The sequence below is a fragment of the Rhinatrema bivittatum genome, chromosome 8 (genome assembly GCF_901001135.1).
Source record: "Rhinatrema bivittatum chromosome 8, aRhiBiv1.1, whole genome shotgun sequence".
Lineage (NCBI taxonomy): Eukaryota > Metazoa > Chordata > Amphibia > Gymnophiona > Rhinatrematidae > Rhinatrema > Rhinatrema bivittatum.
Window position 1 is genome coordinate 254,027,858 of NC_042622.1, and position 27,550 is coordinate 254,055,407.

A 27,550-nucleotide genomic window follows, 5' to 3' on the forward strand; every position below is an offset into this window, starting at 1 on the left:
AATACTGAAAGCGGGCGGGGAAAGCCCGTGTGGGCACAGAATGAGAGAAAAACAACCCTGTAAAAATCTGAGACAGGAAAATAATTCATGTAATAGGCAAAATAATTTCAGTTAACCATATTAAAGAACTGGCCCTATATTCTGAGAGATGTGGGTGAAATAAAAGTTAAGGGAAAAAATGTATATATTAAGTGAGAACTTTTTATTGGACTAACTTAATACATTCCTGACTAGCTTAGGAGAGCTAATACTCCAGGGCTTGCTTTTCCATGAGGCGAACTAGGCAATCACCTAGAGCGTCAGTCACATCTTGGGGGGAAGCCCAGCAAAATTATAAATGTAGCCCAGGGCCACCAGCAGCTTTAGAGCTCCACAGCTGCCACCTGTAGGTGGACTGTAAAGATCAAGGGATGCTTAGCTAGTCAAGAAATGTACCAAGTCCAAAAAAGGATAACATCTTTTTTTGTTTTTACTTGTTAGCTTTTATTTCTGGCATTCAAATAGACTAAGTGGCAACCACACTATTTTATCCAAAATGCAAGATATGGGTGTCTGCAAAATTTAAAGAATAGGGTAGATCTCAGTAGGCTAATGCTAAATACTCCTTGACCTGGTGTGAATATTATATGTATTTTTGCAGCAGCATAAGAAAAACATTTTAAATTACTCTAAATATTTATCTACTTTATTAGCATAGGAATATTTTAGATTAGAGGCCCATATATCTAGGAAATCATGTAGGTAACATTTTCATGCCAACACTGGAAGATTGGGGATTAAATCATTTGGTAAAACACTTTTTTTTTTAATAGCACCTAGTTACATATCTTATTGCCTGTCACACTAGTGATAATTAGCTAGAAGTTAGTTTGTAAGTTCATTTGGCCTTCCCCAAAAAATGAGGTTTATCCTGATAGGTTTTTCCTGGTTACAAATTTAAAATGCAGCACAAATTCACAAGGCATTATGCATCACCAATCCTCTCTGTGAAATTCAAAAGTGTGCAAAAAAAAAAAAAAATACACATAGGAATAAATCTCATTGGGACAAAACCATATAAAACCCTGAACCAAACTGAATTTCTTTTCTTTTTTTTTTTTTTTTTTTTTTTGCAGCTTGAGAATAAATGAGCAAGATATAAAGCTGTTTTTTTTATTTTATGGAATACAGCCCAAGAGAAACAAAAAATGTCCTCTGTGTGGGTTTTGAAATAGTGCTGGGGTGTACCTCAGCCTGTAAACGCACCTGGTGAAATGAATAAACAGCAGTACAAAGGAAGCAAACCGATATTATTTCCCATGCCTGAAGATTTTAAACCATCACTAAAGCAGAATCTGGTGAACATGGAGGAAGCCATTTTGATTGATGTCACTGATGACATACAGGATGTGGTTCTGCTATTTAACCGCGATGGAGGGGGGGGGGGAAGTTAGCTCAAGGCCAGTTACAATTCAGGTACAGGTCGCAGAGGGCTTACAACCTAAAGGCCCAATTTTAAAAGGACCATGCGCATGGCTGGGCCTTGCGCGCACCTCATGCATTTTAGAACGGGCCATTATGCGCTGAAGTGCCGGGCCCTGCAAAAGGAGGGGGCCGGGAGTGTGGTCAGGGCGGGGAGAAGTGGGGTGGGGAGGTGGGCCTGGATAGTGCCATTAGCTACTGTCCTTGGGAAGTGCACACCGGCAGCCAGTCAGCGTACCAAGATTACTTCTGCTCCCAGGGAGCAGTAAGTATTAAAATAAAAAAAATCAGGGATAGGTAGGGTTAGGTTAGGGGTTGGGGAGGAGAGGAGAAGGGTGGGGTTAGGGACAGGAAAGTTCCCTCCCCGTCCGCTCCTTAATTAGAAAATATGCGTCACCTCGCATATTTTCTAATATCCCCCCCCTCCCCGGTGTGCGGAGCAAGCCACTCACCCGTACATGCGCACGCGGATATGAAAATCTGGTGCACATGTACGCGTGGGACCCGCATGTTATAAAATCGGCACATCCATGTGCGCGTGCCAGGAACCGCGCACACATGGACGCACATGCGTGACTTTGAAAATCTATCTTTAAGAGAAAAGTGGGGTGAAGTAACTCACCTAAGATCACAAGGATCATGAGTGGGGAGAAAGGGAATTTGAACCTCAGTATCCCTGGATCCTAGTCCACTGCTTTAACCAGTAGGCTATTCCTCCACACCAGCATTTTGCTTACTTGGGGTGTAATGTTTGTTCAATAATTTCAAAAGCTAAGGAACTGACATAGAATCCATAGATTTGGGCTGCAGTACTACCCTTACTCTGATTACCACTGTTATTAAAAAAAAAAAAAAAAAAAGAGAGCTAGGTTAGCTGGATTCAGTGGAAACCTGAAATGGGGTAGGACTCAGGAATATGATAAGGAAATATTGTTCACAGAAAGAGTAGTGGATGCACCCCAACTGAAGTGGAGGCTGCAAAAAATACATATCAGAATTCAAGAAAACAAACAAGGATCTATAAGGAAAAGCTTGTCCAGAATATGGCTGCTCGCGACCTAACTGGGATGCATTTACGTGATCATAACACCCATTTTGGAATCCTTGCATTGGCTCCCAATTTCGTGGAGGATACAATTAAAGGTTGTGATGATTGTACACAAGGCTTTAAACAATTAAGCACTGGTGTGCATCAGTTTGGCCTTAAAGATTAATCGACCAGCATGTATGTTCCATCAGTGAAACTGATGGAACATACTAGAGGCAAGAGACAGGGCTTTCTCAGTGACTAGTCCCAGTCTGTGGAGACCATTAATTACCCTTGCAGTTATACTTAATCTTATGTTCTAAGCTCTTTAAGAAGCTTTAAAACATTTTTTAAACAGGCTTTCATGAGATAGCCATGCAGAAACTCTTCCTGATTTCTATGAAAAAGTTGTCACTATTGGTCAAATAATGGTGTTGTTATATCTGTAATATCTGTGATGTTGATTTGAATTATGGATGTTCCTTTTGTAATCATCTCGAATGAAAGAGTGCAAGTAATACATATATTATTATTATTATTATTATTATTAATAAGGCAAAGCCAGAGCTCAAGTTGGGTCTGTGGTATTACAAGAGAAAGGCAAAAGGAGCAGAGCTTGGTAGGGCCTTGTAGCCTATCAGCCTTCTCATATTCTGTGTTTGCAGCAAAAGTTGTTGAGTAAATTCTTGCAAATGGGAATAAAAGTTTCAGTTTGCTTGCATGATTATGTTGCTTCCAGAACCCACATGTGATTACAGCCTGAGTATATTGCAGTGCTCCTTTAACAAGTTAAATACCAGTAAAAAAAAAAAAAAAAACCCAACTCTGTCTTTGAGTGCATTACCAATTTTAGAAAGGGTGGATCAAAGGACATTTTCTGTACCTACACATCTGTAGCTAACAAGCTACAGTTCATGGCAAAATCATTCCATATCGAGTTACCAGGATTAAAAAGTGGCCAATTACTTACAGCAATCTTTCTTTATAAGTAAGTGTTCTATAACAATCCTTGGTTATAACAAGCTGAGATGATGTCCCTAGAACCAAACGGGTGCAGTGTTTTGTTAAAGCTCTCCAAATTCTGTTACACTATGAAGGTACTTTTCAAAGAGATATGCGCATACAAATTAGCATATACGCACGTAAGTAGCCGGTAGTCACACAATCAGTATTTTATAAAAGTCAAAAGTACTCACATACTTTATGTTTCATGTGCACGTATACACGCATGAAAAAGGGGTGGTTTGGGGCGTTCTAGGCTGGATCCAACAGTTATGCACATAAGCTGCTATTTTAAAAGAAGCACATACATTTGGCAACTTGCTCGCATAATTTTACACCTGTTAATTATCTGGCATAATTGATATCGGACTTGTTTATTATTGGTTGGGGGAGGTCTTGGAGAACTGGGGAGGGGGGAGGTCAGGCTGAAGCACCAAGATGGACTGGATGAACTTGTGGAGTAATTGGTAAACTGGTATTTTCAATTACGCGTGCATGTTTTAAAATATACTGACTTACGCGCATAAATTGGGTTTTACGCAGGTCCTACTTTATTTTCGCAGGTATGTTTTTAAAATGAGTAGGAAAAATAAGTGCTCAATGCATTGAAATACAAGCATGCTCAATGCATTGTATGTGTTCATGCATAAGCATACAGAGGCATGCATGTTGCAGGGCAGATACAGGTATTTTATGATACGCATGGATTATATCATATCATCGTGGATCTACACATGGCCATACATGCTGCCGCCGCACAGGGTTGTTTGAAAGTTATCCTCCTAATTTCTTTGGCCTAGCTGAAAATAGGCCAGAGATTTTGTGAGCCCAAGTATCTTCTTCGTTACCTAAAAGTCTCTCTTCTAGGTGTCATTCCAGAAGTCACAAAAATGTGGTCTCTCATAGCCATCCAAATTCTGCTGGACACACCTTGTTAGCCTCCTTTCTTACATGTCTGTGTTTCCACCTGTCTCCTTCCCCTCTCCCCAGCCCTTGCCATAACATTTGAAGCATTCATGCAATTTCATTCACAATTGTGCCAGAGACAGTAGAGCACCAGATGACCCCAGGCTCACACTTACAATCCTGCCCTCTATTTGTTAATAGGGAAACAGTTCAGTTCTGTTGACATCGCAGGGAGGTTGGAGCAAATTGTAACATAAGAATATTTTTAAAGCTGCTTAGCTATTGGTTAGCACCTGCCTAGTTTCCCCTGGGTAAGAACCATCTTTAACTTTTAATGATGTACTTGTTACACAGAAATTCACACAACGAACATTGTCATAAGCCACCAGCAAATTTCTGTACCAAAGAAGGAAGCTAGACATCAAGAAATGTCCACACATCTCCTTGTGGGAAGAATGCATTCTATAAACTCACTCATTTAAGGAGGCTTAGTTACTTTGCAAAGGCAGGGAAGGAAGGCTTGTGTGGTGGTTAATGTACTGGAGTAGGACTCAAAAGAAGAGGTGAGCTCAGAACTCACAACTGCCACTAGCTCAAAATTTGACCCTGGTTAAGTGCTTTCCAAGGGCTCTGCTTGAAAGCAAGGCATCTGCCAGAATCTCTCTTTCCTGGTAAACACATTAAAAAAAAAGGCAAGGGCTAAAGATATTGTATCACTTTAAATTAGCTTTGAGATGGTGATGACTTTCCTGTCACCGGCATGTGTTGTATCTTGCTACCAGGCCAGAAACGTAACATGACCAGAGTCAATACCGAATGTCACCGGAGTCCTGGAATTGTCCCCTCTGTACTTTCTGATTAATACTTTGTTGTTATTGCTATTACATGTAATTTTCCCTTTTTTTAATTTTTAATCATTTTATTATGAATTACTTTAACAAGGGGGAGAGAGGCTTGAGAGAAGAAATGAGAGGACAGTTGGAGATGTCTTGTCAGACAGCAGTCAGGAGCTGTAAATGGGGATCCTGACTGGAAACAGATGGGAGATTTTCATGTCATTCTGACATTTGATACCAAGCAGCGGGAGGGGTAAAAAGAGCTCTTTCCCGTTGGAAAAAAACTCTGGCAGCCAACAAACTCTGTCAAGGGAAAAAAATAGTTTGGTTTAAAATGGCTTGCTGGAAGGGTGTTCCCTAGGCAGCAGCCTTGCTTATCACTGGAAAGTTAGCTTAACTTTTAAGTCTTTCATTTGACTAATGTGAGTCCTCCACAATGAAATTGCCATTCTCTGTTTCACACAGACACACAAAACCAGTATGAGTTAAAGGATACATCTCTAAAAAAAAAAAAAAAAATCTTAGGATGAATTCTAAAAATACACAGACACACATCCACTAAAGGGGAAGCATAGAGCTATTTATAGGCAAGACGACAAACAGGTGAGGAACTGACAGCTAAATTTACACATGTATTTTGGTTATACAGAAACATAGAAACAACGGCAGAAAAATACCAAATCGGCCCATCCAGTCTGCCCAGCAAGCTCCCACACTTATTTTCCCATACTTATCTGTTTCACCAACCACCAAGTTCAGGGTCCTTGTTGGTAACTGTTTGATTCAAATTTCCTTCCATCCCCTGAAATTGATGCAGAGAGTAATGTTGGAGTTGCATCAAAAGGTGAGCAAAAGGCTTAATGGTTAAGGGTAGTAACCGCCACATCAAGCAAGTTACCCTGATGCTTGTTTACCCAGACTGCACAGATCAATGCCTTGTTGGATGGTGTCTGAATATAAATCCTCTTTTCCACATTAATCCCTGCTATTGAAGCAGAGAGCAACACTGTATATGCATTCAAAGTGATGTATCAGGCGTAATTGGTTTAAGGTAGTAAACGCCGTAATAAGCAAGCTACCCCCACACTTATTTGTTTACCCAGACTGTGAAGTTCAGTCCTTGTTGGTTGTTGTCTGAATGCAAATCCTCTTTTCCACATTTTCCCTTGCCATTGAAGCAGACAGCAACGCTGTATATGCATTCAAAGTAATGTATCAAGCTTAATTGGTTTAGGGTAGTAACCGCCGTAATAAGCAAGCTACCCCCATGCTTATTTGTTTACCCAGACTGTGAAGTTGGTTGTTGTCTGAATTCAAATCCTCTTTTCCACATTTCCCCTTGCCATTGAAGCAGAGCACAATGTTGGAGTTGCATTAACCGTGCAAAGGCTTATTGAGTAAGGGTAGTAATCACCAGGTAATAGCCTCCATTCCAGCAAGCCACCCCCATGGCTCTTCTCTTCATTCCCATCCTCTAGCCTTTATGGATCCACAGTGTTTATCCCATGCCCCTTTGAAATCCTTCACAGTTTTAGTCTTCACCACTTCCTCCGGAAGGGCATTCCAGGCATCCACCACCCTCTCCGTGAAGAAATACCATCCTCCCTGGAGTTTCGAATCATGACCCCTAGTTCTACTGATTTTTTTTCCAACAGAAAAGGTTTGTTGTTGACCATGGATCATTAAAACCTTTCAAGTATCTGAAAGTCTGTATCATATCTCCCCTGCTCCTCCTCTCCTCCAGGGTATACATATTTAGGTTCTTTAATCTATCCTCATAAGTCATTTTATGAAAACCTTCCACCTTTTTGGTCACCCTTCTCTGGACCGCCTCCATCCTGTCTCTGTCCCTTTGGAGATATGGTCTCCAGAACTAAACACAGTACTCCAGGTGAGGCCTCTCCAAGGCCCTGTACAAGGGGATCATCACTTCCTTTCTCTTAGTAGATATTAGGGATGTGAATCGTTTTTTGACGATTTAAAATATCGTCCGATATATTTTAAATCGTCAAAAATCGTTAGGGCCACGATACAATACCAATTCCCCCGATTTATCGTCAAAAAATCGTAAATCGGGGGAAGGGGGAGGGCAGGAAAACCGGCACACTAAAACACCCTAAAACCCACCCCCGACCCTTTAAATTAAATCCCCCACCCTCCCGAACCCCCCCCCCAAATGCCTTAAATTACCTGGGGGTCCAGCGGCGGTCCGGAACGGCCTCCTGCAATTGAATCGTGTTGTCTTCAGCCGGCGCCATTCTGCGCCGCCATTTTGCAAAATGGTGGCGCAAAATGGCGGCGGCCATAGACCAACAAGATTCGACTGCAGGAGGTCGTTCCGGACCCCCGCTGGACTTTTGGCAAGTCTTGTGGGGGTCAGGAGGCCCCCCCAAGCTGGCCAAAAGTCCCTGGAGGTCCAGCGGGGGTCCGGGAGCGATCTCCTGTCGCGAATCGTTTTCCGTACGGAAAATGGCGCCGGCAGGAGATCGACTGCAGGAGGTCGTTCAGCGGGTCGACTGCAGGAGGTCGTTCAGCGGGTCGTTCCGGAACCCCGCTGAACGACCTCCTGCAATCGATCTCCTGCCGGCGCCATTTTCCGTACGGAAAACGATTTGCGACAGGAGATCGCTCCCGGACCCCCGCTGGACCCCCAGGGACTTTTGGCCAGCTTGGGGGGGCCTCCTGACCCCCACAAGACTTGCCAAAAGTCCAGCGGGGGTCCAGAACAACCTCCTGCAGTCGAATCATGTTGGTCTATGGCCGCCGCCATTTTGCGCTGCCATTTTGCAAAATGGCGGCGCAGAATGGCGCCGGCTGAAGACAACACGATTCAATTGCAGGAGGCCGTTCCGGACCGCCGCTGGACCCCCAGGTAATTTAAGGCATTTGGGGGGGGGGTTCGGGAGGGTGGGGGATTTAATTTAAAGGGTCGGGGGTGGGTTTTAGTGTGCCGGTTTTCCTGCCCTCCCCCTTCCCCCGATTTAGCTACGGACCGCCGCTGGACCCCCAGATAATTTAAGGCATTTGGGGGGGGTTCGGGAGGATGGGGGATTTAATTTAAAGGGTCGGGGGTGGGTTTTAGGGTGTTTTAGTGTGCCGGTTTTCCTGCCCTCCCCTTCCCCTGATTTAGCTACGGACCGCCGCTGGACCCCCAGGTAATTTAAGGCATTTGGGGGGGGGGGTTCGGGGGGGGGGGGGGTTTAATTTAAAGGGTCGGGGGTGGGTTTTAGTGTGCCGGTTCACGATTTTAACGATTTTCACGATACTCTAAACACCCAAACGGCGACGATACGATTCCCTCCCCCTCCCAGCCGAAATCGATCGTTAAGACGATCGAGGACACGATTCACATCTCTACTAGATATTCCTCTCTCTATGCAGCCCAGCATTTTTCTGGCTTTAGCTATCGCCTTGTCACATTGTTTCACCGATTTTAGATCATTAGACACTATCTTCCCAAGGACTCTCTCCTGCTCCGTGCACATCAGCCATTCACCCCCCATCAAATACAGTTCTTTCGAATTTCCACACCCCATATGCATGACTCTGCACTTCCTGGCATTGAATCTCAGCTGCCATATCTTCGACCACTCTTCCAGCTTCTTTAAATCCCGTCTCATTCTCTCCACTCCTTCCGGCGTGTCCACTCTGTTGCAGATCTTAGTATCAATCGCAAAAAGACAAACCTTACCTTCTATCCCATCCGCAATGTCGCTCACAAAGATATTGAACAGGATCAGTCCAAACACAGATTCTTGCGACACTCTCCTTAACACCGCTCTCTCTTCAGATTAAGTTCAATTTACCATCACACATTGTCTTCTGTCCATCAACCAGTTGCAATCCAGGCCACCACCTCGGCACTCACTCCTAAGCTTCTCATTTTATTCACAAGCCTCCTGTGCGGGACCGTATCAAAAGCTTTGCTGAAATCCAAGTAGATGGCATTGCGTGCTCTTCCTCAATCTAATTCCTTAGTCACCCAATCAAAAAAGTCAATCAGATTTGTCTGACAGTTCCTTCCCCTGGTGACTCCATGCTGCCTCTGGTCCAGCAATTCTTCTGACTGTAGATAGTTCACTATTCTTTCCTTCAGCAGCGACACCATTAATTTTCTCACCATTGAGGTGAGGCTAAACGGCCTGTAGTGTCCAGCCTCCTTTCTGCTCCCACTCTTGTGAAGCGGGACCACCACCGCTCTTCTCCAATCACGTTATCCTTTTCACCTTTCAATTTCACTATACCACTTTGAACTTTTCTCCTTTCTCTGATGTATCTGAAAAATGTTATGTCACCTCGCTTTACCTCTTTGGCAATCCTTTCTTCCGCTTGACTTTTGCTGTCTTGATTACTTTCTTTGTCTCCCTCAGTTCCACCAGATATTCTTCTTGTGCTCCTCCCCCTTTGGGATCTTTTATATTTCTTAAACGCTGTTCTTTTAGCTTTTATTTTGTCAGCCACCTCCTTTGCGAACCAGATAGGTTTCATTTTTCTTTTGCATTTCTTTACTTTTCTAATATATAGATTAGTTGCCTTGGTGATTGCTCCTTTTAGTTTGGTCCATTGTTGTTCCACATCTCTCTCGTTCTCCCAGCCTTGTAGTTCTTCCTGCAGGTATTTCCCCATTTCATCAAAGTCCGTGTTTTTGAACTGCAAAACTCGGGTCTTCGTGCTTCTTTTCTGTATCCTATTTGTGATATGAAACCATACCGTTTGATGATCACTGGTGCTGAGCTGGGCACCCACCTGGACATTAGAGATATTATCTCCATTAGTGAGCACTAAATCAAGTATAGCTCCTGAGGAGGAGGAAGAAGGGCTCTCGGATTTAAGGATTGGACACATATTCAGCAGAATTATTGGCATATCTTTAACTTATGCAAGAGGTTTTTGGGGGATATTTTTTTCTGCCTTTATTCTGGAGGGTAGATGTGCATTATTTCAAAACTGTGCAACTGAAGCAAGTTTGTGACTTTTTTGTATAATTCCCCAAAGCAAAATAACAATTCCTCCATTTTCCTTGAACTTCCAGTTCGGTGTGACCTGGCTTTAGTGGGCCATGGTGTCTTGAATATTCATTCACAACTGCCTGGGCTTCCAGGCTTCCCCCCCCCCCCCAACAAAACTGTAATAGCAATCTGTGGAATAGGCTACATAAAAGGAACTCCACCAGTATGCAACTAGATGGAAAACTCAGAATTAAAATGAGAACATATTTGATTTTTTAGTGATTTTCAATGGGCAACCAATATATTCATTTGTATTTCCTAATATTACCAGTGAAAATTTCTGACAGAATTCCAAATATACAAATAACAGTCTTTAAACACAAAGCTGCCTGCAAGATGCAATCATAAGACATATTTTTTTCAGCTGGAAAACTTTATTTCCAAAATCCCAAGAGAAAGTTATAAAATAAATAAATAAATAAATACATACATACACATAAAAGATAAAATAGTTAAGTCACACACAAATACCACATCCTGCAATCTCAGATTGCACTGAAAAATCTAGCATGATTCTTTATAGCCTACTTTCTAAAGGGAAAAAGGCTTGGGGAGGGAGCGGGTTGTGTGCTTTTGTTATGTGTGTTTTTTCATGTTTGGTGTCCTAGCGGCAGCAAATTTTTAGGATACATCAGTGTTCATAGAAAATTCTGACAAGGGTATTTTTGGGGGGGGGGGGGAGGGGGGAGGATCCATGTGTACATGTGGCTATCAACACAAAAGCTGGAAAGTTGGTTCCATTAATTCTGTGTGAAACTTCTTAATATTCATATAGTAACTTTTTGACCAGTTGTGGGATTTTATTTTGCAGAAGTCTTTAAATCTGATACAATGAAAACTTATTTGCAGGCCGATACAGTAAGGACGCATTAGAAAGAGTGCAGCAGTGCCGGGCGCACCCTCGTTTGCCGCACACACAGTTCGGATCACATACCGCTCGATACAGTATTTAAATTAGACGCAAATGCAAGCCGCGTCCAAAGCGTGTCCATGAAGCGGTAGGCCTGAGCAATCCATTTTACTGTATAGAGCGCTATACAGCGCCTATACAGTATCCTGGGTGCGCTGGTACCTGTCATTTCAAATGTCATTTGAAATGACAGGTACCAGGAAGTGGATGGTTCTCCTATGCTCGGGCATCAGGGATTGCCAGTCCTCTCTCCCCCCCTCCCGAAGCAAGGCGCACGGCGAAAATCGACTCGACATGTTATTAAAGCAAATGTGAATAAAGTGCAACAAAAGTAAACTTACTGCATGTGAATGACAAACAGTCCTCTCTCCCCCCTCCCGAAGCAAGGTGCACGGTGAAAATCGACTCGACATGTTATTAAAGCAAATGTGAATAAAGTGCAACAAAAGTAAACTTACTGCATGTGAATGACAAACAGTCCTCTCTCCCCCCTCCCGAAGCAAGGCGCACGGTGAAAATCGACTCGACATGTTATTAAAGCAAATGTGAATAAAGCGCAACAAAAGTAAACTTACTGCATGTGAATGACAAACAGTCCTCTCTCCCCTCCTCCCGAGGCGCGCACCGCGGCTCCCCTGCCTCCCGGGGCAGCCGGCGGCGAAAGCGGCTTCCACCAGCCCCCGCCGGTGAAGGTGGATGAACGCATGCCTGTACGTGCAATTTGGGCGCTCAAGGCTGCGAAAGTGCATGACTGACGTACGCTCAAATTGCACGTACAGGCGTGCGTTCATCCACCTTCGCCGGCGGGGGCTGCTGGAAGCCGCTTTCGCCGCCGGCTGCCCCGGGAGGCAGGGGAGCCGCGGTGCGCGCCTCGGGAGGAGGGGAGAGAGGACTGTTTGTCATTCACATGCAGTAAGTTTACTTTTGTTGCGCTTTATTCACATTTGCTTTAATAACATATCGAGTCGATTTTGACCGGAGCCTGCCTATTGCTGTCTCTCTCTGCCGGGGCTTGCCTGACGCTCCACACTAACGCAGGGGTAAGGGTAGGCGGTAAATTAGCAGGTTAAACACGCGGCAAAACTGCAGGTTAAAAAGGCGATAATCGGGGCGCACGTTACTGTATGGGAGGGAATAGCTAATCCAATCGTTTACATACCATATACATGCCGCGGGCGGAAAGGGTTTCCCGTTGATTTAAAGAAGCAGTAAGGATGGGTTAAAAGGGATAGTGAATCGCGGGTTGGACTAACGTGGCCAAATTGTGAGTAGAAAGTGGGTTAGAAGCAGGGTAACCGCGGCCGCACTTTACTGTATCGGCCTGTTGGTTAGCAAATACTTGTAATTTCTCTGCAACCTGAAATAAGGTGGCTAGATGGCTCCTTGCCATCATGAACAGGTCCTGGTTTTACTCCCAGTGGATCTAAGGACTTGTAGCTTCAGCTTCTCAAGAAAGGCAGGAACTACAAGTCTCAAAGGTACAATAGGTGGGAGTGGGGCTGGGTGTTAAAACTGGGAGTGATGGGGCAGGATCAGTGGCAGTGCATGGAGACGTGACCTAGGTTTGAATTCTAGGTTCAGGTATTCTGTTCCCTTGATCAGCCAGGGATGCTGCAAAGGCAGCATTCAAAGCCCCTGGGGGAAGGGCATCCCAGTCATTGTTGCAATGGCGATACCTAGTGGCCAGATTCAGGGCCCATGATCACAGGGTTCCAGAAAAGAGCCCTGCTGCATAGCCCCACATGAGATTGTCACTGTAATGACTAGGGTAAGCAAGTAGGGATATTAAATAAGGGATAATCTGTTGTGGGAGTCTCAGTTTAGTGGACCCTTGGGCCGACCTGCTGGAGACTGGGAATAGATGGTCAATGTCTCTGATGAATAGCAGGCCAGGAGGCAGATGTTCAGGCGGGATGTAGATGCTCTTCATCCTAGAAGCTGGTTCTCCCTCGGGAGGAGCCCAACCGCTGGGACTTAGGTGGCTTCACCCTTGGAAGCCGAAGCCCCCCCCCGGAAGGAGCCCATAGGGGCCCGGCCACTGGGATTTAGGTGGGTCGTGGATCAGGACAGGTAACTGGAACCAGACTAGGACAGTAGTAATACTGTAATGGGGTTCAGGTTCTGGAACCAGGCAGGAACCATAGCAAGACTCAGGTACTAGAACCAGGCAAGAACTGTAGCAGGTAAACAGGAACCTAGCAGGTACTGTAGCAGGAACGGAGCGACGAAGCCAAGCGAGTCACTCCGGGGCACAGCGCAACAGGAAACCGGGAAGCTAACCCGTTGCAAGGCAATGACTGGATGGCCGTGGCCGGCTTATCAAGGCTGCAGCGTCTGACGTCAGGAACTGGGCGGAGTCACCACTGGCGAGAAACGGGCTAGAAGAGCGCCCAAGTTGCGTGCGCGCGCCTCGGAGCAGGGCATCCTCAGGCACCTTCACGGCGGCGCAGCCCCAGCAGGAACGCCGCCGCCTCCGGAGCCCTGGCTCCGGAGGCGGGAGCAGGTCCAGGAATAAGGAGGTAAGGGCCTGGTCACGGTGCTCGTGGCCAGGACCGCAACATAATCATCTGGGAAGTTGCAAAAGAAGGCTTATGGTGCCCTATCCCTGTCTGATTTAACTGGAAGTCAGTGGAGAAAGAGGAAACTGATTGGCCCTCAGTCAACAATAAACAGGCCATGTGATCACCTTAAAGACAACAGACGGCGCACACAAGAAAGTACAAGAATGAATTCTGGGACAGAATGCATGTAAACTCATTCCTTACAAAAACACAGCAAGATTGGAAAGGTGTACTCAATGAAGAACACAAAAGCTCCAAAGATAAACTTGATATTGATTATTGTGTTATTTACTCCCATTATTTTATGTATTTATTTATTTTTACTTTTGTGCGATTTTTGTAAGAGCCATGCATGCATGTGTAAGGGGGAATTTGTGTGTATTCATGAGTGTGTGTGTGTTTCGGGGGTGATAACATCAGCCAATCAGACTGCTAGCTTTTTCTACTGTTGTCTGTGTATTTAAAAATTTAACAGGCCGATGCAATAAAGTGCGCCCAGCCTAGTGCTTGGGTTGGTCGTGCTAGACTAACACCCAATGCAATAAGGGGATTAATGCATCCAAAATGTGCGTCCAAAGAAACACGTAGCTCCAGACTGTGTATATTTTGTGTGTATATTGTGCTGGTAAATTATCTGCAGCAGGATACAACGGTCGCTTGTACTGAGCGTCCGTTTTCCTAACCCATGCAAAACCATGTCTCCTGGGCACCCGATTCTTTTGAGCACTAGGGGAACACAATTTATTCCTAGCGTGTCTTTTTTTAACACGGCAGCTCATAATAATATTGCATCGCGCGCCCAGGAGAGGTGGATGTGCACACATTGAAAAAATCGGGGCCCAGTTTGGACACACATTTTTACACGTGATATTGCATCGGCCCGTTAAATGTGTAAACATCCCTTTATCTGCATAACTTTCCATTGGCATGGAATTGGCACATGTAAGATTTTGCGCATGCGAGGATGAAAAATCACATGGTTGGACAACTGGTCAGGTGTTTAAAGAGTTTCTGAAGTACTTTATACACATACAGGCCGCTATAGTACAGTGCACTCCGCCAGAGCGCACTGTTAACCCGCATTTGGACGCGCGTTTTCGACGCGCTAGCTTTACCCCTTATTCAGTAAGGGGTAATAGCGCGTCAAAAAAGCGCTGCCAACCCCCCCGAAACTAATAGCGCCCGCCACATGCAAATGCATATTGATGGCCCTATTAGTTATTCCCGCGCGATTCACTAAGTAAAATGTGCAGCCAAGCCGCACATTTTACTTTCAGAAATTAGCGCCTACCCAAAGGTAGGCGTTAATTTCTGCCGGCATCGAGAAAGTGTAAGAAAAGCAGTAAAATCTGCTTTTCTGTACACCCTCCGACTTAATATCATGGCGATATTACGTCGGAGGTCCCAAAAGTAAAACATAATTAAACATTTTAAAAAAAAATTTTTAAATCAGCCCGCGGCTCGTGGGTTGAAAACCGGACGCTCAATTTTGCCAGCGTCCGGTTTCCGAACCCGTGGCTGTCAGTGGGTTTGAGAACCGATGCCGGCAAAATTGAGCGTCGGCTGTCAAACTCGCTGACAGCCGCCGCTCCTGTCAAAAAAGAGGTGCTAGGGATGCGCTAGTGTCCCTAGCACCTCTTTTTACCATGGGCCCTCATTTGAATACTGAATCGCGCGCACAGGAGAGTGGCCTGTGCGCGCGTCCGCTCTCCCGCGACTTTTACTGTATCGGCCTGAAAGTGCTTTGATTTCTCTTCTGCCCCTGCCACCTTGCACATGCTTCAAATGAGCAGATATCTTCACTTCTGTCAAAAAGCACAGAGATCCCATGCAAAACAGTGTGTGAGCACTGCAGTAGCAAGCCCAAAGGCTCACCTTTGCTGGTCCTCAGCAAAGAAGCCAAAGATCCCTAAGTTAAGTAAGCCGGTGTCATCCAAGAAGGCAAATCATTCTGTGAGAAAACTGGTAAGAGGCAGAACAATCCTGCAAAGAATGGAGGAATGAGTAAGAAAATGCACAAGGAAGCAGTCAGTGAAAACGCAAGGGAGCTTGTGGGAACAAGAGAAGAGATATCAGAAAGCATCGGAGAGAGAGAGGAATAGTTTAAAGGCGGTCAATGCTAGACCACAGGCCAATGAGTAAAAAGGCAAAACACTGAGACCAAGCAGCTGAATCCAAACTTGGCTGTCACAGTATAAGGATGTGTGTAGGTATGTCTGAGCATAGCAAAAAGACTGCTAGGTAACATGAATGGACTATATTTGAGGACATTGCTAGGACTGTCTCTCTAGTAAGAGGATATTAAAATAATTTCACCTGATTAAAAAGAATTTAATTTTGCTTTACAAATTTCTGAGAAGATTCATCTCCCTCCCTCTTCATTTCTGGAGCATCTTGAACACCAGAAACGAGAAAATGCTAGTTGGCTGGAAGCCTGGCTGCAGGGAATATGGGAGGACTGTGGTCAGGGCAGGGCACAGTGCCACACTCTCTGCCTTCTGCTCTTCAGATATTCCATTGTGCCCCACAGAAAGTACACTCACTCACTTTTAGCATTTCATCATCCATTCTCAGGCTGTTTGTTTCAGGACAGGAGATCGGAGATGGAAAGCGGGTTAGTTAAAAGGTTGAATGTCTATTATAAACAAATCTAAAAGCCAAACAATAATAGTTAAAAAAAAAAAAAAGGTGTTGCAATTTTTCCGCACAGCTGTCCAGAACTGGCAAGCTTTATAAACACCTCACGTCCTACTCCGGGTCTTTATCTGTCTGCAGTTTTGCCCGCTCTGTCATCTGCCTTGGAAAAGGCGGGTGGAGGTGGGTTTGGGTGTGGTTGTGGGAAGGCGTCAGTCTGAGCCTGGCAGATGGTAGCTGGTTAGACGTGTCCCCTGTGCCAGGCTCTGGAAGACTGAGGCAGCAGGTCCCAGGAAAGCGCCATTCTCTGATTTTACAGCAGGTTTATGATTTCCCAGCAGTGGGCGAGCTGGGATTCATAGGGGCAACCCAGTTAAGATGACTCTTGAGTGCACAGGTCATTTATTTATTTGTCAGACTTGTTATCCACCTATTCAACCTGGGCTCAAAGCGATCTACAAAACATATAAGACAAAACACAGAGTAAATGAATGCGTGATAAACATTGCACAGAATAACTTCTGCTCAGACTTGTGGATTCAGGTTTGGTTTTTTTTTAGTATACTAAATACTAATATTAAAGAATTTACATAGGAATGGAACCGGCTAATGTGCAACTTTAAATCTGGGATTATATTTCTTCATAAAAGTTGCCTAGTGGGGAAACAGTGTATTCTTTTGAAATGACTGGATTCAGCTGCTCCCACATACGTTCTTTGGCACAAAAAATTAATTGAGTTATTATGTTTGGAATCTCATTCCATTCCAGTGAAAGCGGTGTCTTACATACGCCATTTCTCTTAGATTTGGACTCCTTTTATAGAGTCACTGCCGGACCCTGTTCGCTCTGTTACTATCGGACGTATCCGTAAGAAGATACTGTTTTTTAATATGCCATAATCTGTTCATTACTGTATTCTTCATTTTTCTTTTTATTCGTGCCCTTCCGCCTATGCAGCTAGTGAAAGCCTTGTACCCGTATTATCTGTTATGTCTATTTTTTATATTTTATGTCCCCAGACAATATGATATCTTTCTGTGTACAGTAATACCAGGGTTGGGAGGGGAGGGTGTGTGTATATTGGAATTCATTGGTTTGTGAAAGAATTGTGTATTGTATTTACTGCTGAAACTTAATAAAAACTTTATATATATATATAAAAAAAAAAAGGATTTACATATATAAGCTTAGGAAAACCAAGAGGGGCAGCAGAACTTCTGAATGGTTTAAGAAAAAAATAATGCCTGAAAATAAACCGTTACTGGGTCCAGGTAATGTCATCTCATTGTCCTTTTTGTTGTTGTTGTTCTGATTTTCAGAACAGTTTTGTAATGAGAATATGGGACTCACACTTTTATTTTATAAACAGAAAAATTATGGTGCCCCTTCCCCTCCTTCCTTGGCTGAGCAAAATTTCTCTGCGTCTTCAGTATCAGAAATGTAATCCCCCGCTGGGTATACCATGAGGCTGAGTTAGTGTTAAGAGTCCAGATGTACAACAGGTTGGGGAGCTTATAGGACTAAGGCGTGTGTCCTGCATGACCTTCTGACATTCCTAGTGACACGGTGTTAGAAATCTGCCTGACAGGTTCACACAGGGCTCAATTTAGTCTAGAGATGCCGTGCTTGCTAATGATATATATATTTTTTCAGCTACAATATAAAAGTCTGGAACACAAGTCAAGAGGAAAGGCAAGAGAGGAAGAAGCACAGGGGTCCTGTTGCGGTGTCACCGTGAGACAACAGAAGGCCACACTTGGGTGGGGGACTCTGCTAACTCGCCCCGGCCGCTTGGCTGGCAGACAGCCTCCCTCAGTTTATTTTGTGACTAAGGCCCTTCCTTTTCATTTACTTTTTTTGTGGTTGTTATTCTACTTCTTTTGTTCTCTGATTTTCATGCAATATTTGTTTTCATGCAATTTTATTTTCATCCTGCAGAATTCAGGAGGGGACCAGGCACCTCCTCCCAAACCCCCACCCCCACCCCCAACCCCAGTACTGAGGAATCTTCCCCATCTTCCCCACCCACTATGATCCCCAATCCTATTTTCTCTCCTTCCTGTCCCCTCTTGAGAAGCGCCACATACTTAGGGATAGGGACCTTCATTTTCAGTTTTTATTTTATTTTCCCTGGGGATTTATTTTCCACACAACCAACCTAGACCCAGACCCCTTTTGCACCAGGTTATGATTCCATCAACTCTCGCAAAACTGCTCAAGATTCCTCCCTGTGCCTTATAGAAAGCACTTTTATACCATCTCTTTGCCTAGTCCCTTTGGAGGAGACTCCTCATTTCACTCTCAGCTCTAGGTCACAGCTGCTTGGACCCTCTGAACCTTCCAATGCTAGAAGATGCCTGAAAAAGATGTTGGGGGGGGGGGGGGGGTCAGACTTGTTTAAATTTCCAATCCAAAATGACTCAAAACTAAACACATTTTATATTGGTTTCCTCTGAAGTTTTCAAACAGCAGGACATCCCTACCATATTCCCTCTTCATCACCCTCTCCCCTCCCCCTGATGACATGCCCAGGCGGCATCACCCACAAGCTGCTTAAGGTGCGCAAGGACAATCAAAGACCACTGTAGCGGCAGCTGCTGTCTTCCCACTCCGACGCACCCCCAACCGCAGCAACTACTCAGGCCGATGCAATATGGTGCACTCAGGCTAGGGCACAGGTTGACGCGCGCCAACAACCCCTGATGAAACGAGGGGATCAGTACATTTTATTTATTTATGAGCTTTTCTTTACTGACATTCGTAAAACACATCATGCCGGTTAACAATGAACTGAAAAGGAGGAAAATTACAATAAACGAGGGGAGGGGAGACTGGGCAGGCAAGAAAAGGGAGATGAGGGACAGGGAAGGAGATAAAGGTGGAAATAAAGGAAGGAGATGGAAAGCAATAATAAACTGAGTATAATAGGAACTGCGTACTAGATAGGAACTGAATGCAATAGGAACTATATACATCTTATATATCACTATATACATCTATAAACATCTTATCCGTCAAGGCTGCTATCAACGGCATAAATATGTAGGAAGTAAAAAAGCGGAAATAAGGGATGGTGGAGCTAAGGTGAGAGCACTGGGGTAAGGGAGGGGCTAGAGGATGGTTTAAGGATGGTTTAAGTACATCCAAAACACGCATCCAAATCAGCACGTAGCTAATAGCGTTCATCACATGTAAATACCACGTTGATGAGGCTATTAGTTAGTACCCCTGATGTAAAAACAAAATAACCAATGCGCACATTTTAACCCTCAAAAATTATCGCCATCCCCAGAGCTGGGATTAAGCCTTGAGGAGTGACATTAAGTCGGAGGAACCATAGAAAGCAGCAAAATGGGGGGGGGGGGGGGAAAGTATTGAGGGCAGTCAGGTTTGGAAAACGGACGCTCAATTTATGAGCGTCCGTTTTCCTAACTTACGCACAGCCATTTCTCCTGGGCGCCCCTGCCGAGGAGGTGCTAGGGATGCACAATTTCCCCTAGTGCCTCCTTTTTAACACAGCGGCTCATTAGCCTTCTGCATCGTGTGTCCAGGAGAGGTGGATGGGCATGCACTAGGAAAGTGGGCGCTCAATCACGAGTGACCGTTTTTCGTGCACCCATATTGCATCGGCCTGACTGTGGGCTGTGACCTGAACCACAGAGCCGGCCTTAAGATCTTGTGCTTTGCTACGAGTATAAATCCACCTGTAAAAAAGGATGGAAGGAGATGGGGAGGGTATTCTAGGGGGTTTGAATAAAGCAGTTTTGCACTTATCAAAGCCTGGGGAATTGTATTAGAAAAACTGATGATACACAACTGCAGACCAAAATAATCAGCTCCACTCAAAAGGCAGAGAGAATCAAGGATATACCGGATGAAGATAACGATATCAATACAGAAAATGTTCAGGGTTGCCGGTTGTAATATTCTTGTATCTGAGTTTGCAAACAATAGAACAGATTTGCAAATCTCAGTCATATTAAGACTTAAAGGCTTGTTCTGCTCTCAGTATCTGAAGGTTGTGCAAGGGCGCAATCCATGAAGCCACAATCAGTAGAACCTTATGTCAGGGTTGCATAGCAATGTTGAGGCTAGGAGGGGGAAAGAGGATAAAACTGGGGGAAAATCCAGAGAGTTTCATGGCATCACAGCTTCTGTTGCAGGCCAGCTTTTAAACTAGAACAAAGGGGAAAGCCGACAGTCGCTCAACAGCGCATGGTTCGGAGGGAGGTATCATCAAAGGATACTACTGACACATTAGAATTAGGGCATCCCGACAGTGAGGTTCCAATAATAAGAAAAGTAGTCCAAGTACCTGTAATTAAAAACTCACCTGAACTTAAAGATTCCAATTTATCCCTGTCAACTGAAAAGCAGAATGAAAATGCAAACAAAAAACACACTTTGAAATGTTTGCTAATGCCAGAAGTCTAAGAAGTAAGATGGGAGAATTAGAATGTATAGCAGTGAATGATGGCATAGACTTAGGGGTAGATTTTCAAAGGGTTACGCGCGTAACCCCCGAAAACTACCCCTGCGCACGGCTGAGCCTATTTTGCATAGGCTTGGCGGCGCGCACAAGCCCCGGGACGCGCATATGTCCTAGGGCTTTCCAAAATGGGCGGTCCGGGCGTGGCCGAGGGCATGGCGGCGGGGTCGAGTGCACCGGAGAATGATGCACAAGACAGGGAATGATGCACAAGACGGAATTTTGATTGTCTACACAATTTTAAGGAAAAAATAATTTTCTAACTTGGCTGCTGCTGGGCAAAAGGGGCTTGCACCGGCCAAGTTAGAAAATTATTTTTTCCTTAAAAATGTGTAGACAAAAGGGGGATGTGTCTTATACGCTACCGCGCCCTATACGCCGGCAAATACGGTACTTTACCTAGAACGGTGCTGTACTGAATCAAAGTTTGTGTGTGGCTTTTTGTGTTGGGGATAAGCCCCTGGGTTCAAGCTCCAGGAATAATCCCAGTGTGCATGGTCTGAACCTGTAACATCATCACATCTCAAAAAGGATATAGCTGCTTGGAGAGAAGGGCAGAGAAGGGCAACCAAATGATAAGGGGCATGGAACAGCTGCCCTATGAGGAAAGGCTAAAGAAGTTAGGGCTGCCTAGTTTGGAGAAGAGACGACTGAGGGGGGATATGATAGAAGTCTACAAAATCATGAAAGGACTTGAACACGTTAATGTAAATCGGTTATTTATTCTCTCAGATAATAGAATGACCTGGGGGCACTCCATGAAGATAAGAAATAGCTCATTTAAAATAAATCGAAGAAAATTCTTTTTCACTCAGTGCATAGTTAAGCTCTGGAATTCATTGCCAGAGGATGTGGTTAAAGCAGTTAAGTGTAACTGGGTTTAGAAAAGGTTTGGATAAGTTCCTAGAGGATAAATCCATAAACTGCTATGACACTTGTGACTTGGATTGGCCACTGTTGGAAACAGGATGCTGGGCTTGATGGACCTTTGGTCTGACCCAGTATGGCAAATCTTATGTTCTTATGTATGTCTGTTGCAGGCCAGTTCCCACTGTGCCATACCCCTAAATTAGCAGGAGGAAGCAGCTTGATACATAACATCAACTTAAAAAAGAGAATTTATTTTTGCTACTAAGCAAAAGAGTAATTCTTAAAAATTGATTGCAAATGTACTTAGTCAAATATAAAAGCTTTTGCTGTAGTTTGCTTGCTGACCTCTTTTTCCGTGTAAAAGGAAGCTGGGATGGCCACTGAAATGAATGGAGCTCTGCTTTCATTCATACCAATGGGCAAAGATTTAGTAGACAAAAAGCACAGTGATACCCTACCAAACCCACACTAACAGGGACATCCTTAATGGCCACTGTAAGAGACAAAAATAGGTTCTGATCCAAGATGGCGCCTTGAAGGGAGGGCGGAGTTAGGGGCTCTCTTTCCACCTTGTTTTTCCTCAACACAGATGCCGCATACAAAGAGAAAGGGACGGATTCGGCTGGAATCCTCAGCGCTGACCCTATCCACCCCGACTCAACCTACTATTTATTGTGGGCTTCTTTACTCCGCCGAATACGTCAACCCCGAGAGGGAGGTCCAGGGTGGAGACAGGGGAGGAATTCACCCCGGCCCTGCAGGACATACAAACATCATTGAGCCTCAGGGCTCCCGTGACTCCTTCTCCACCATCCCACAACCCAGCACGGGTCCTGGATCAGGCTTCACGACAGCCTCTGCCGGAAGTGAAGCCGACTGCAGAAGCAGGACCCGGTGCATTTGGCATGGGCTTTGCAACTGAAGGCAATGCAGGCCTGATTCAACCTGCGTCATATGTCAGGCAAATTTGGGTGAACAAAATCAACTAAGCCTGAGTACATCAGTATCCACTCGTGATGGGAGAGAAGAACCGACAGATGATCCTGTTAGGATATCAGAAGTCTGCCAGGAAGGTGTGCTAAGCACTGCTTTCAATTCAAAATTACTTAAACCTCAGGCTATAACTTTAGAATCAGTTTGGAATGCTTTGATTACGTTGGAAAAGTCGATTTCTACACTAACTCTGGTTATAACTGATTCACAAAAAAGCAACCAGTGTATGGAACCATTACTCAGTTCTCATGAAGCTAAAATTAAAGATTTGGATTTACAAGTTTCGCAGCTACAAGAAGTTCAGAGAAATTTGATACAAGGTGAAGCAGTAACCTCAAAGAAAATGGAGAACTTGGAAAATGCTCTTAGATATTTAAATCTAAGAGTTTTAAATTTTCCCCTTGTAAAATTAATATCCCCACGAGATCAATTTAAAAAATATTTCATGGATATACTACACCTTCCATTGGATGCAATTCCACCTTTATCCAATTATATACTTCTCATCTACAGAAAAAAAAGGAAATCTTGATACTTCTGTTAATCAGCCTCAGAATATGGGCACTGACCTCTCAGCTTTACTGGAAACATCAGGGGAGGATCAAATGGATCTCCGAGGAACTTTGCTAATTACCGGGCCAATACAGTAAAAAACACGGGAGAGTGGGCGAGCGCACACTCTCCTGGGCGTGCGATACAGTAAATAAATTTATTTAAATTAGGCCCGGCGGTAAAAAGAGGCGCTAGAGACACTAGCGCGTCCCTAGCGCCTTTTTTCGGACAGGAGCGGTGGCTGTCAGTGGGTTTGACAGCCGACGCTCAATTTTGCCGGCATCCGTTCTCGAGCCCGCTGACAGCCACGGGTTCGGAAACCAGACGCCGGCAAAATTGAGCGTCTGGTTTTCAACCTGCGAGCCGCGGACCTATTTCAAATTTTTTTTTTTTTTACTTTTTTAAACTTTTGGGACCTCCGACTTAATATTGCCATGATATTAAGTTGGAGAGTGCACAGAAAAGCAGTTTGTACTGCTTTTCTGTGCACTTTCCCGGTGCCCGGAGAAATTAGCGCCTACCTTTGGCTGCACATTTTACTTACTGAATTGCGCGGGAATACCTAATAGGGCCATCAACATGCATTTGCATGTTGCGGGCGCTATTAGGTTCGGGGGGGGTTGGATGCGCATTTTGGACACGCTATTACCCCTTACTGAATAATGGGTAAAGCTAGCACGTCAAAAACGCACGTCCAAAAGCCGGCTAACAGTGCACAGTGCTCCATCAGAGCTCACTGTACTGTAGGGATGTGAATCGTTTTTTGACGATTTAAAATATCGTCCGATATATTTTAAATCGTTAAAAATCGTTAGAGGCGCGATACAATAGGAATTCCCCTGATTTATCGTCAAAAATCATAAATTGGGGGAGGGGGGAGGGGAAGGGGGAGGGCGGGAAAACTGGCACACTAAAACAACCCTAAAACCCACCCCGACCCTTTAAAATAAATCCCCCACCCTCCCGAACCCCCCCAAAATGTTTTAAATTACCTGGGGTCCAGTGGGGGGGTCTCGGTGTGATCTTCCACTCTCGGGCTACGGCTGCGTTAATAGAAATGGCGCCGGCGCTACCTTTGCCCTGTCATATGACAGGGCAAAGGTAGCGCCGGCGCCATTTTGGTTCCTGTCCCCCGACGTCACGAGCGCAGGAGATCGCTCCCGGACCCCCGCTGGACCCCCAGGGACTTTTGGCCAGCTTGGGGGGGGCCTCCTGACCCCCACAAGACTTGCCAAAAGTCCAGCGGGGGTCCGGGAGCGACCTCCTGCACTCGGGTCGTATTGCCGTATTGCAAAATGGTGCCGGCAGGAGTGCAGGAGGTCGCTCCCGGACCCCCGCTGGACTTTTGGCAAGTCTTGTGGGGGTCAGGAGGCCCCCCCAAGCTGGCCAAAAGTCCCTGGGGGTCCAGCGGGGGTCCGGGAGTGATCTCCTGCGCTCGTGACGTCGGGGGACAGGAACCAAAATGGCGCCAGCGCTACCTTTGCCCTGTCATATGACAGGATATAATTATTTTGGCTACTCAAATCATATATCACACAACTATCAACTCAAAGCCATACAAAGTGACATATATTTTCTTTATTACACAGAAAAAATATTACAACAATCTTTAAACATTTAACACATTACCCACAAAAATATGTATCTAAAAATTCTCCCTCCATTCATACATCATACATACCCTTTCATACTTCTACTATCTTCATAAAAACAACTTCCTTTCTTACAATATATTATGAATATGAAATACAATTTGTTAAATAAGCAGAGAAAATCCCATTTATCATGAATTATCACTCATTTAGAAAACAACAAATTTCTCAATTCTTCTGTTATTCTCTCTTATTTTCTTGTTCTCTCAACATGTTTCGCCAACAGGCTTCCTCAGGAGATATATAAACGAATCTCCTACTGCTCAACTGTTCATGCTCATCACATATTTCTGAAAGGAGCTTATCTATAAAGTTTAATAGAATCAAATTAACATAATTTTCAATAAATTTATCAAAGAAATTTTTTAAAATTACATGCTTCAAAAGACACTCAATAGATAGCTTTTACCTGTACGTCCTCAAAAAGATTTCTCTTAGACGTACATATCAGTACACCATTCCATTCATGCTGCTCTACGTCTTTTCAACAATTTTGCCGGCATCCGTTCTCGAGCCCGCTGACAGCCACGGGTTCGGAAACCAGACGCCGGCAAAATTGAGCGTCTGGTTTTCAACCTGCGAGCCACGGACCTATTTCAAATTTTTTTTTTTTTTTACTTTTTTAAACTTTTGGGACCTCCGACTTAATATTGCCATGATATTAAGTTGGAGAGTGCACAGAAAAGCAGTTTGTACTGCTTTTCTGTGCACTTTCCCGGTGCCCGGAGAAATTAGCGCCTACCTTTGGCTGCACATTTTACTTACTGAATTGCGCGGGAATACCTAATAGGGCCATCAACATGCATTTGCATGTTGCGGGCGCTATTAGGTTCGGGGGGGTTGGATGCGCATTTTGGACACGCTATTACCCCTTACTGAATAATGGGTAAAGCTAGCACGTCAAAAACGCACGTCCAAATGCCGGCTAACAGTGCACAGTGCTCCATCAGAGCTCACTGTACTGTAGGGATGTGAATCGTTTTTTGAATGCTACGAAGGTGACAGTGTGCTAAGATTTATAAGATATGGTGAGTTTTTCCTTCACTTTGTCACTCATGCTAATGGGGGTTGGAAAGGTAAAAGTTTGTTCCTTGTTGGTAGGAAACTTTAAATGATTAGAATGACTGTTTTAATTCGCTCAGGTAAATCATAAAGGAAAGGTGGAAGCGGTATTTAAATCCAAGCGTCTGGGCAAATACTTGTTGAAAAGACGTAGAGCAGCATGAATGGAATGGTGTACTGATATGTACGTCTAAGAGAAATCTTTTTGAGGACGTACAGGTAAAAGCTATCTATTGAGTGTCTTTTGAAGCATGTAATTTTAAAAAATTTCTTTGATAAATTTATTGAAAATTATGTTAATTTGATTCTATTAAACTTCATAGATAAGCTCCTTTCAGAAATATGTGATGAGCATGAACAGATGAGCAGTAGGAGATTCGTTTATATATCTCCTGAGGAAGCCTGTTGGCGAAACATGTTGAGAGAACAAGAAAACAAGAAAGAATAACAGAAGAATTGAGACATTTGTTGTTTTCTAAATGTGATAATTCATGATAAATGGGATTTTCTCTGCTTATTTAACAAATTGTATTTCATATTCATAATATATTGTAAGAAAGGAAGTTGTTTTTATGAAGATAGTAGAAGTATGAAAGGGTATGTATGATGTATGAATAGAGGGAGAATTTTTAGATACATATTTTTGTGGGTAATGTGTTAAATATTTAAAGATTGTTGTAATATTTTTTCTATGTAATAAAGAAAATATGTCACTTTGTATGGTTTTGAGCTGTCATATGACAGGGCGAAGGTAGCGCCGGCGCCATTTCTATTAACGCAGCCGTGGCACTTGGACTACTTTTCTAATTTTTGGAACCTCACTGTCGGGATGCCCTAATTCTAATGCATCATTAGTATCCTTTAAAGATACCTCTCTCCGAACCATGCGCTGCTGAGCGACTGTCGGCTGCTCTATCTCCTTTTTAAAGGTTAGTGCCAGCAGTCTGGTTCCACCCTGGTTAAGTTGGAGCCCATCCCTTCGGAAGAGACTCCCCCTTCCCCAAAAGGTTCCCCAGTTCCTAACAAAACTGAATCCCTCTTCCTTGCACCATCGTCTCATCCACGCATTGAGACTCCGGTGCTCTGCCTGCCTCTGGTGACCTGCGCGTGGAACAGGGAGCATTTCAGAGAATGCTACCCTGGAGGTTCTGGATTTAAGCTTTCTACCTAAGAGCCTAAATTTGGCTTCCAGAACCTCCCTCCCACATTTTCCTATGTCGTTGGTGCCCACATGTACCACGACAGCTGGCTCCTCCCCAGCACTGTCTAAAATCCTATCTAGGTGACGCGTGAGGTCCGCCACCTTCGCACCAGGTAGGCATGTTACCAGGCGATCCTCACGCCCACCAGCCACCCAGCTATCTACATTCCTTATAATCGAATCACCAACTATGACGGTCGACCTAACCCTTCCCTCCTGGGCAGTAGGCCTTGGGGAGATATCCTCAGTGCGAAAGAACAATGCATCACCTGGAGAGCAGGGCCTTGCTACAGGATCCTTTTCTGCTGCACCTGCTTGGTGCTCTCCCATCATGAGACCTTCTTCCTCCAAGGCAGCACCAGGGCTGCCAGTCTGAAGTTGGGA

General features: G+C 44.4%; 1 protein-coding gene across 1 annotated transcript in view; it reads right to left on the reverse strand.

The window, feature by feature from the left end:
• PTPRS (protein tyrosine phosphatase receptor type S) overlaps positions 1 to 27,550 on the reverse strand; it is a 568,002-nt gene that overhangs the window by 414,697 nt on the left and 125,755 nt on the right. The window lies entirely within an intron of this gene.